Below are 11,499 nucleotides of genomic sequence, written 5' to 3' on the forward strand. Positions count from 1 at the left end.
CTCTGCTCGGCTCATCAGAAGACTCATTCTGTTTTACAGAATACATGTACAGCACTTGGAACAGACCTCACAATAGCAACTTCACACTCATGTTACATATGAAAATTCATGTCTTTGTTAATGTTAAATGAACACCTACTATAAACCACACATTGTGTTAGGCACCAGGGATAAAAGACAAATAAGATACAATCCCTGCACTCTATGGGGAACTTGAAGCTTATGGGGAAAATATACATGTAGGCAAACAATCAAAACATTGCTTATTAAGTTATACAGGAGGGAAATAAACCAAGTGGTCTGGGAAGACACGCAGTCTGAGAGGGTCAGGAAAGAGTCACTAGTTAGTTAACTGACGCTGGATTGCTGGAATAAAAAGAATTCAGAAAGTGGAGAACGGAGAGGAGAAGGCATTTCAGGAAGAGGGAGGAGAAAGAGTTGAGGCATAGAGGTACAAAGAATACCATGCAGTCACGAAAAAAGGTGGTTTGGTGCTGGAATACAGATACCCAAAGAGGGATCGGTTGCAGTGGTTTACACTTGTAATCCCAGTACTTTGGAAGGCATAGGCTGGTGGATCACCTGAGGCCAGGAGTTTGAGACCAGCCTGGCCAACATGGTGGAACCCTGTCTCTACCAAAAATAGAAACATTTGCTGGTCATGGTGACCGCAGGCCTGTAGTCCCAGCTACTTGGGAGTTTGGGGCAGAGGAATCGCTTGAATCAGGGACATGGAGGTTGCAGTGAGCTGAGACTGCGCCACTGTATTCAGCCTGAGTGAAAGAGTGAGACCCTGTCTTAAAAAAAAGTGGCCAAAAGGGGTAGAGTTGGCATGGGGAGTAGTGGAGAAGATCTTGGAAAGGCAGTCAGCACCCAGACTATGGTGATAACTTGTGTGCCACCTGTGTGGGTCTATCCTACAGGACGTAGAAAGAAGTCCTTATAATTTTTTTTTTTTTTTTTTTTTTTTGAGACAGAGTCTCGCTCAGTCACCCAGGCTGGAGTGCAGTGGCGCGATCTCGGCTCACTGCAAGTTCCGCCTCCTGGGTTCATGCCATCCTCTTGCCTCAGCCTCCCGAGTAGCTGGGACTACAGGCACCCACCGCCACGCCCGGCTAATTTTTTTGTATTTTTAGTAGAGATGGGGTTTCACTGTGTTAGCCAGGATGGTCTACATCTCCTGACCTTGTGATCCGCTCACCTCGGCCTCCCAAAGTGCTGGGATTACAGGCGTGAGCCACTGCGCCTGGCCACCCTTTTAATTTTTAAGTAGGTGAGTGACATGATGAGATCTGAACATTAGAGACAAGCATGTAGCTCAGTGTCTGGCACTTAGTAGGTGCTTAACTACGTGAGAGTTGAACAAATATATCACAACTCCTTGCAGTGTAGTGGGTGGACTGCAGGCAGTTAGGAGGCTTTGGTGAGAACCTGGACTAAGACAGTCACAATGGAGATGGGCAGAGGTACAGGGTTGATGAAATCCTTCTCAGCAATTCTGGAGTGGTATGTTCAGTTTGGAGTTCAGGGCTTAAGAGGGGTATGGAGAAGCTAAAAAGAGTACAAAAAAAGATCCTGTTTACAATTGTAACACAAAAATAATACTTATTATTATTGGAATAAACACAGCAAGAAATGATCTAGATCTAAATTATGAAAATTTAAAAAATATTAAAGACTATAAGAACAAGGTAGCTGTTTCATCTTTCATAACTGTGCTATTGGACTTAGTGGGGTTGGCATCTTCCTTGCTCCTCATTGTTAAATCTGAACCATTCTCCCTTCACCCTCCCTAAAAACTTCCCATCTTTGAGTCTAATGTCATAAGACACACTATCTGCTGTCTCAGTGCCACTGACTACCTCCTCCTGGGGTCATTGTACCTGGTTCCCTGCAGAGTTTACCTCTCAGCTCATTTCACTGTCACCAACTCTTCCCCTGCTCTAATTCTTGATTATCTCAAAGCGTACTGTGACGATTCACCTAATATCATTGCTTCTTAGTTTTGTGACCTCCTCTCCTCCCACAATCTTGTTGTCTACTCTACCTTAGCTATTCATTCCTGCGATAATACCCTAGTAAACTGTCATAACCAGTAACTGAACTTCTGCATGATGTCAGTTTCAAGCTAGTCACTATTTCATATTTTTTTCCAGCTCACTTCTTCTGGTATTCCAATTCCAACAAATCTTAGGCCACATCAAAACAACCCATCGATCTCAATTTCTTTCTGCTGATTTAATTTTCTTTTCACTGCTGCTCCTTCAATTTATTGACTCATGGCTCCACTTATCTCCTTATTCAGTTTAGATTCCCATGGTCAATCATTGGAATCAGTTTCTTGCTTACATCTTCAACTTCCTTATCTGTCTCTCATGTCTTTGAGCTTGCCTGGCTAACCCACAACCTTGGGCAAATCGAACTCTCCACCTATTCTTCACTTGCACCCAAGCAACCGAATGTACCTGCAGAAAAGTGCAAAACCATGCACATTGGTCTCACTTTTAATTTATGATCGCTAACCTGAAGCAGACCTCTAATGCTGCTTAGGAATATATATTTTAGAGACAGGATCTTGCTCCATCACCCAGAGTGGAGTGCAGTGGTGTGATCACAGCTCACTGCATCCTCAAACTCCTGGACTCAAATGATCCTTTTGGCTTCAGCCTCCCGAGTAGCTAGGACTACAGGCACATGCCACCATGCCTAATGTTTACATTTTCTGTAGAGATAGGATTTCACTATGTTACCCAGGCTGGTCTCAAACTCCTGGCCTCGAGTGATCCTCCCACCTTGGCCTCCCAAAGTGCTGGCATTATAGGTGTGAGCCACCATGCCCAGCCAATTTTACTATATTTCTATATCTGTAAACTGTCCTGCTTTCCTTCCTGACTGTCAGGTATTTTCCTCTCTGCTCAAACAGTCATCACCTCTTCACCTATCCTTACTCTTAGCTGGTAATTTTGTTTCCTATTTCATGGAGAATAGAGATGCAATCAGGAGAGAACTCCCATTGGCTCCTAGCCCCACATCTTACCACCTCCTTGTGTCTGTGTCCACACACCCTATACTTTGTCCCATTACTGTGGATGAGATATCTGTGTCCTGGCTCATTGACTCCATTCATTTATGCTCTAGACCCCATCATCTGTCCTACCCAGGCATGTTGTTCCAGCAACTCTCCCGTCTCTTCTCTGTATCATAAGTTTTCCCTCTCAATGACCTAATTTTAGTTAGCATATAAACACGAGGTTGTTTTTCTCATTTTAATTCCCAATTGCATTTCTTTTTCAACTATCTCTTTATAAATATCCTTCCCATTTCACCAAAACTCTAACTTCTGTGCCTCCATTTACTGTTAAGTCCACTCCAGTCAGATTTTGCTTTCACCAATCTACCAAACATGCTTTTAACAAGGTCAACAGGGACATCATGTTACTAAATTCAATAGTCAATGAGTCTTCATCTTAGCTGTCCCAGTCTGCTTGGGCTGCTGTCACAACGCCAAAGACTGGTTGGCCAAAACAACAAATATGTATTTTACATGGTTATGGAGGCTGGGAAGTCAGACTCAAGGTGCCAGCAGATTCAGTGGGGGAAGGCCTGCTTCCTGGTTCATAGATGCTGTATTCTCCATGTGCCCTCATGTGGCAGAAGATGTCAGAGAGCTCTCTGGGGCCTCTTTTACAAGGGAACTAATCCCATATATGAGGGCTCAACCCCCATAACCTAATCACCTCCCAAAGGCCCCATCTCCAAATACCATCACTTTGAGGGTTAGGATTTCAACATCTGAATTTTGAGGGGACACTGACATCCAGTCGGTAACGCTAGTTGGTCTTACTCCACTTTACTATTGTTCACTCCCTCCTCCTTCACTTGCTTTCTCATTCTTCACTGAGTTTCCAGGACACCACACTCTCCTAGATTTTATTTTATTTCTCGGGTCCCTTCTTAGTCTTCTTTATTCTTCCTTCTCAACTCCCTAAATTCAAAATGTTTGGGTACCCAAAGGCCCAGTCCTTGGACCTGTCAATTTTTAAAATTTTCTTTGATGATCTTACCTACTTCTGTGGTTTCATATACCATTTATATGATGAGGATGCTCCAATTTATATACCTGTAGCCAAGACTACTGCCTGGAACTTCAGCCATCTCTAACTTAACATGCCCCCAACTGAGTTCCTAATATTATCCATTGAATCTACAGTGCCTTTAGCTTTCTCCATCTCACTAAAATTTTGTCAGTTCTATTTTCAAAATATATCCAGAATCCAGGTACTTCCCATTTCTACTGGTGCCACCCTAATCTGAAACACCACCATCACTTACGTGTGTATTGCAAAAGTTTGCCAGAGTTTCCCAACTGCTTCCCCTGCTTCATCTCTTCAGATTTCTCTTCAGTCTGTTCTTAGCATAGCAGCCAGAGAAATTCTACTGAAATAAGTGAGGTTATGTCACTCTTCCTCTCAAATCTCTCTCCATGGAATCCCATTTCACCCAAAATAAGCTAGAGTTCTTATTATGTCATACAAACTCCTACGTAATTACCCCAGTCTTGATATCTCTTTCTCTTATTCACCCTACTCCACCTCTGTTTTTCCCTCCAACTAACTTTTTATGCTCTTGTCTTGGGGCCTTTGCACTGGCTGTTCCATCTATCTGGGAGAACTCTTCCTTAAGGTAGCCATATGGCTAATTGTCTCACTTCCTTAAAGGCTTTATTCAAATGTCATTTTTTCAATGAGGCTGCTTCTGGGAATCCCATTTAAATGTAAGTTTCTCATGCCACTACCAAATAATTCTCATGACTATTTAACTTATTAGATATTTGAGTTGTTTACCTTTTTTATTGTCTGCTAAATTGTAGTACCATTAGAATGTAAGCTCCATGAGGGAGTTTTTGTTTATTTTGATAACTCATGTATTCCCAGTGCCTTAAAAGAGTGCTTGGTACAGAGTAGATGTTCAATAAATAACTTGTTCTTTTTTTTTTTTTTTTTTTTTTTTGAGACGGAGTCTCTCTCTGTTGCCCAACCTTCAGTTCAGTGGTGTGATCTCAACTCACTGCAACCTTCACCTCCTGGGTTCAAGTGATTCCCCTGCCTCAGCCTCCCGAGTACCTGGGATTACAGGCATGCGCCACCATGCCCAGCTAATTTTTTGTATTTTTAGTAGAGACGAGATTTCACTATGCTGGCCTGGCTGATCTCGAACTCCTGACCTTGTGATTTGCCCTCCTCGGCCTCCCAAAGTGTTGGGATTATAGACATGAACCTCCGTGCCCAGCCTATAATTTGTTCTTGAAAAGAATCAATATTGTAAACACGTCAAATTTCTTAATCTATGATTCAATGTAACTCAATAAAAATATCAAAAATAGGCCAGGCATGGTGGCTCATGCCTGTAATTCTAGCACTTCGGGATGCCAAGGTGGGCGAATCACCTGAGGTTGGGAGTTTGGGACCAGCCCAGCCAACATGGTGAAACCCTGTCTCTACTAAAAATACAAAAATTAGCTGGCTGTGGTGGCAGGCACCTATAATCCCAGCTACTCGGGAGGCTGAAGCAGGAGGATTGCTTGACCCTGGCAGGTGGAGTTTGCAGTGAGCTGAGACTGGGCCACTGCACTCCAGCCTGGTGACAGAGTGAGACTCTGTCTCAAAAAAAAAAAAAAAAATGTATATATGTATACACACACACACACACACATACATGCGCACACACACACACACACATATATATATTTCCTATAGCTTTGTTTATTATTACTATTTTTAAAATTTTACCTTGCAGCTCCAGCTCAAGGACCTAAAGCTTAATAAAAAAATAATTAAGGACATCTGAAAGAAAATGAGAATAGCCAAAGAACATCTAAACATTAAGAGTAATAAGGGAAATTATCAGACAGTAAACTATGTTACAGAGTTATAATAATTGAACAGTTAAGTACTGTCATGGGTAATAACATGCAGATCAACTAACAGAAAGAGATTCCTATTCAAATTTAGGAATATAAATAGGAATTCAGCATATAAGAGAAGTGGTTCTGCAGATCAGTGAAGGAATCAGGGACAACCGCTTATCTAAGAAACAACCATATTTTTACCTTACTCTTCATACCAAAATAAATTCTAAATGCATCTAAGATCTGTATGCAAAATATCAAACCTTAGAAATTATTAGAAGAAAGTAAAGATTCTATTTTTGTAATCTTAGCATGAGGAAAGTCTAAGCATGAAACAGACTGAAAAGCTATATTGAAATACATTAATACACTTGACTTTGTTTTTTAAAATCTGGTAAAATATTTTCAAGTCAAAAATTATATGACAAACTGAGGGGAATTTTCAACATATACACATGAGACAAATAACAAATTTTCCCCAGAGACACAAGAGGGCAAATCATGGAAAAAATGTGTAAGTGCCCATTAAACATATGAAAATGTGCTCAAGTTCACTCAGAATTAACTATATAGATGTTACAGTAATTAAATACATATTTATTTAATTGTAAAAAATAAAAAAATAATATTTGATCATGGCAAACAGAGACTCTCATACACTGCTGTGGGCCTGTCAATTGTGGCACCATTTGAAGGGCAATGTGATGATATATATGAAAAATTTAAATGGGGCTGGGATTGGTGGCTCACACCTGTAATCCCAGCACTTTGGGAGGCCAAGGGAAGAGGATCACTTGAAGTCAGGAGTTTGAGACCAGCCTGGCCAACATGGTGAAACCCCATCTCTACTAAAAATATAAAAATTAGCCAGGCACCGTGGCATGTGCCTGTAATCCCAGCTGCTCAAAAGTCTGAGGCAAGAGAATCGCCTGAATCTGGGAGGCAGAGGTTGCAGTGAGTTGAGATTGAGCCACTGCAGCCTGGGCAACAGAGTGAGACTCCACCTCAGAAAAACACACACACATATATAAATGCACATACTTCTTGCTGTATAACTTTAGGCAGTTACTTAAGTAAAGTTACTTTACTTGCTATCCTTTCTTAGGCATAATTTTCTTATCTGAAAACTGGAAATAATAGTACCTACCTCACAGGGTTCCTATGAACATTGCATGAGATTATGCCTGTAAAGTGCTCAGATTTTTCTCATTCCTGATAGCCTGCACATCCAGAACTGTCTGGCACACAGTAGGTACCTGGTGAACATCTGCTGAATGAAGAAACTAATAGAACCACTCAATAAACATTAGCTGTTATTAGCTATTATTTGCCTCTATAATTTCACCTTTTAAAATTTATTCTGCAGCTATAGATGTGTATGAAGATACAGGTGTAGGATGTTTATTAGTAGCATTGTTTGTAAAACAAAAAGCCAGAAACAACCTAAGCCTCCGTAAATAGGGGGCTGATTACAAATGTACAATAAGCCTATGGAATGGAATATTAGGCAGCTAGTAAAGTAAAAAAGGTGGAGATACACGAACTGATATAAAGAGATGCCCTAAAAATATCAATGGGTTAAAAAAGGCAAGTTGCAGAACAGTACAAATAAACTGAAACAAAGGTCTCACTGTGTTGCCCAGGCTGGTCTTGAACTCCTGGGCTTAAGTGATTCTCTTTCCTCAGCCTCTCAAGTAGCTGGAACTACAAGTCTGTGCTACTACACCTGGCTAATTTTACTTTAAAAGAATAGAGAGGACAGGCACAGTGGCTCACACCTGTAATTCCAGCACTTTGGGAGGCCAAGGCAGGTGGATTGCCCAAGCTGAGTTCAAGACCAGCCTGGGCAACATGGCAAAACCCCGTGTCTACCAAAAAAAAAAAAAAAGAAAAATTAGCTGGGTGTGGTGGTGCAAGCCTATGGTGCCAGCTACTCGGGAGGCTGAGGTGGGAGGATCGCTTGCACCTGGGAAGTGGAGGTTACAGTGAGCGGAGATCATGCCACTGCACTCCAGTCTGGGTGACGGAGTGAGATCCTGTCTCAAAAAATATATTAATAAATAAAAATAGAAGGAATAGAGATACATATGCTTATATATACTTTTTAAAAAAAAATCTGAAAGGACACACAAGAAACCAGTGGTAGCTACCCAGGCAACTGGATCTGTAGGATAAAGAAGGACTTAATGATGGAGTGAAGACTTAGACTTTTCATCTTATAATTTCTTATACTGCTTGAATATGTTTGCCTGAGCATGCATTATGATTATCATTACAAGAATATTTTAAAAACTCAAATAATAAACCCCTGGAAGAGTATGAGAAATATGGCGAGAGCAGAAGAGGAAGGAAATACAGGAAAACAAGGTACACTAAGTTAAATGCATTGCCCCCGCTAAAAAAATTCCTACTCACCCAAAACTTCAGAATGTGACTTCATTTGAAAGTGAGGGGTTTTGCTGGTGTAATTAGTTAGGGTGAGGTCATGCTGGATTAAAGTGTACTCTAATCCAATGACTGGTGGCCTTATAAGAAGAGGTAAGAGACACCGAGACACACACCCAGGGAAGGCCATGAGAAGACAGAGGCAAAGATGGAGTGATGAAGAGAAAGGCCAAGCACTGTTGGTAATCAGCAGACGCTGGAGGACGCAAGAATAGATCCCTCCCTGGAGCCTTCAGGGAGAGCATGGCCCAGCTGACACCTTGATTTCAGGCTTCTAACCTGTGAGAGGATACGCTTCTGTTGTTTTAGGCCACCTAGTTTTTGGTACTTTCTTACAGCAGCTGTAATGCAAAAGGAGGGACAGAGAAGTCTGGTGGGCTCTACAGGGGCAGTTGTGAGGACTGACTATTTAATCAAGTATAGTCACCAAATGTATATTTATGGAAGCTTGCTCTGCATCTAGTTTTATAAAAAGAACCAAGAAAGCTCTTGTTCTCCCTGGCCTTTGTCATATCTGTATCGGGATGTGAACATTTCTGCCCAGTTGCCTCCAGATTTCCACACTTGGTAGAGTGTGTTGCAAAGTGTCTCCCCATAGTCTCCTCCACTGGAACCCTGTGGGGAAAGGGGTACTCTCATGCAGGGGGCCTTGGCTTATTATTTCAGCAGCTACAGGGGTTGAGCCAACACGCTCTGGCTCCTGCCAGGGGCAGGCTCCTGCTGTCTGCTTTCCAGCTGGGTGCCTGCTCTTTGCTCTCTGATTCCCCCTCCTGTTTGGTTCTCTGGCCCCTGCTGGCTGGGTCACTGCCCCCTGGCATCATGACTCTGAAGCCAGCAGCCCTGCTGGGCCATTCACAGGCATACCCTAGTGGGGGTAAGGGGCAGATGTTATTTCCTTGTCCCCCTCCCAGCACACACACACACACACACACACACACACACACAATCTCACACTCAATATTTATTAATGCCCTGGGAAGGGGTTCAGGCAGAGAGTGATGAGAGGCTACAGGCTCTGGGGGGATGAAAATGGACTGGACAGTGTGTGTGTGCATTGAGGGGAGGCAGTGGTAGTAATGGGGGGTTGTCTTCAGACTGCCCTCCTGGGCAATTACATGCCAGCAGCTTCATCCACTACCAGCTGGCATGCAGGCTTTAGACCACCAAGAAGCCTCCCCATATGGCCCCAGCTTGGCCACTGAAAATTCCCAGCCACATTCTCTGGCCAATATGCTGGCACTAGGCCAAGGAAGTTAGCCTGGGGTAGCTATTCTCTGCCCTAGCACATGAATGCACACACACAGACACACACACACCGGTGGGGTGGGGGGGCATGGAGAGTCCTTTTAGAGGCTCATGATTCCCAAAACACCACTCTTGTATAGGGTTCCTGCCTTACTCATAATCTCTTGCCCTTCCCATTTCCCATGTTCCTCTGCAAATCCACCCACCCAAAATACCACTGTAGGAAAGAAATATTCCTCTTCCGTATTACCTCATCAACTCTTGGCCCAGGGCTCTTTTCTAGGGCTCTACCTGTGAACCCACACACGCACCTGCACACACACACACACACACACACACTTCTTCCCATCAGATGCTATAACCTCATCAGAACAAACTTAGCCCCTAACTCTACAAATTCAACTCACCCCATCCTCCTTGCTTCCTGCTACTCTCTCTTCTTTCTGCCAACCCTCCTTCGAAACCTCTGTTTCTTTTTCTTACCCTTTCTAAAGTCTGGACTGTATGTATTGTTGGTAAAACTCTGGGAAAGAAGTAGTTTCCTGAGGTGGTAGAAGGCAGGGGCTCTAAACTCAGCTCTGACTCTTTCTCCAGTCTAAGTTGGAAATTTATAAGTCGACAGAGCGAATGGACCCTGACTGAGGCTCCTTCAATTGCAGGGCACCTATTCAGTATTTTAGGTGCTGTACAGGCACTTACAGTTGACAAATTAGGAAATGGACATAGTTGCAATGAGTTGCATACCCACTCCAGCAAAAGGACAAAGAGTTGTCTTGGTAATTTTCAGAGGGTGAAGCAGGCAACGAGGAGACTAGTAGGAGGCAACCCCCTTTCAGAACTGCCTATGGGGGTAACCAGGAAAGAAGTTGGATGTGGACAGGGGCAGGTGGGTTTCTAGGCTGTCTATCTGACCCTCAGTAAAGAAGGGAAGGTGGGGAGAAGGCTGCAGAAGAGCTGGTAGGTGTGACTTCTTCTCTATCCACTCTCCACTGCCCTCTGCCCAGCCCAGGGCCCTAGGGATGCTAGAGAATGGGGAAGAAAAGGGAGAGAACTATGAAATGTCCCCCCTAGGGGACACTAGAGAATGAGGAGGAAAAGGGAGGGGCTATGGTTGGGAGGTATTTATTCTGTGATATCCCCAGTTGGTAGAACTCAGCCCTCTTGGCTTAGGTCTGAGTTTGGTTTAAAAGGAGAGTATCATCAAGATACAGAGAAGCACAAAGAAGGAAAGAACAGAGAGAAACAAGAAAAAGTGGAGAGTGAAAATTAGAGAGAACCCAGGCGAGGTGAGGTGTAGGAGAGACAGCAGATTCCTGGAAAGGAGAGTGGCCCCGCTGTTTGTCCAGCCTCCAAACCCACATGACAGGGACTGTGAAGCAGCCTTGCCTACGGGCTGAGCCGCGCCTCCGCTCAGGGAACCCTGAGCAAATACGCCCTGATCCCCACATAAAGGGCCAATTAACTGCGCCGTCTCCGGGAACAAATCCGCTAACAGGGTGACAAGCCCCTAGACGCTGGCAGGCCCTGTGTTTGCGGAGAGGCCAGCCGGGAGCAAATCAGGGGATTAGGACCGGGCAGGCGCCGCATGGTGGGAGGGTTTCTGGCCCCCTCCGCCCCAGAGCAGGGCCTGGTGCCAGGACACGGGGTTTCTATCCCGGTTCAGCTGCTGGTGTGATGGAACCCAGGTGACCGCGGTCAGCAGGGGGCGGAGCAAAGGGCCCCAGAGCCTCCAATCTCATGGGTCAGAGTAGATCAAGCACTCTAATTCCTCCTTAACAGATGGGAAAACTGAGGTCCAAAGCGGCGACGTTTTGTACTTGGCAAACGTAGGATTAGAACCCACTTCCGTGTTGGTCATTCCTGAAGAACAGATTTCCCTTACCTTCTCTCTTATCTGAATA

Source organism: Chlorocebus sabaeus, chromosome 1, assembly GCF_047675955.1.
Source record: "Chlorocebus sabaeus isolate Y175 chromosome 1, mChlSab1.0.hap1, whole genome shotgun sequence".
Lineage (NCBI taxonomy): Eukaryota > Metazoa > Chordata > Mammalia > Primates > Cercopithecidae > Chlorocebus > Chlorocebus sabaeus.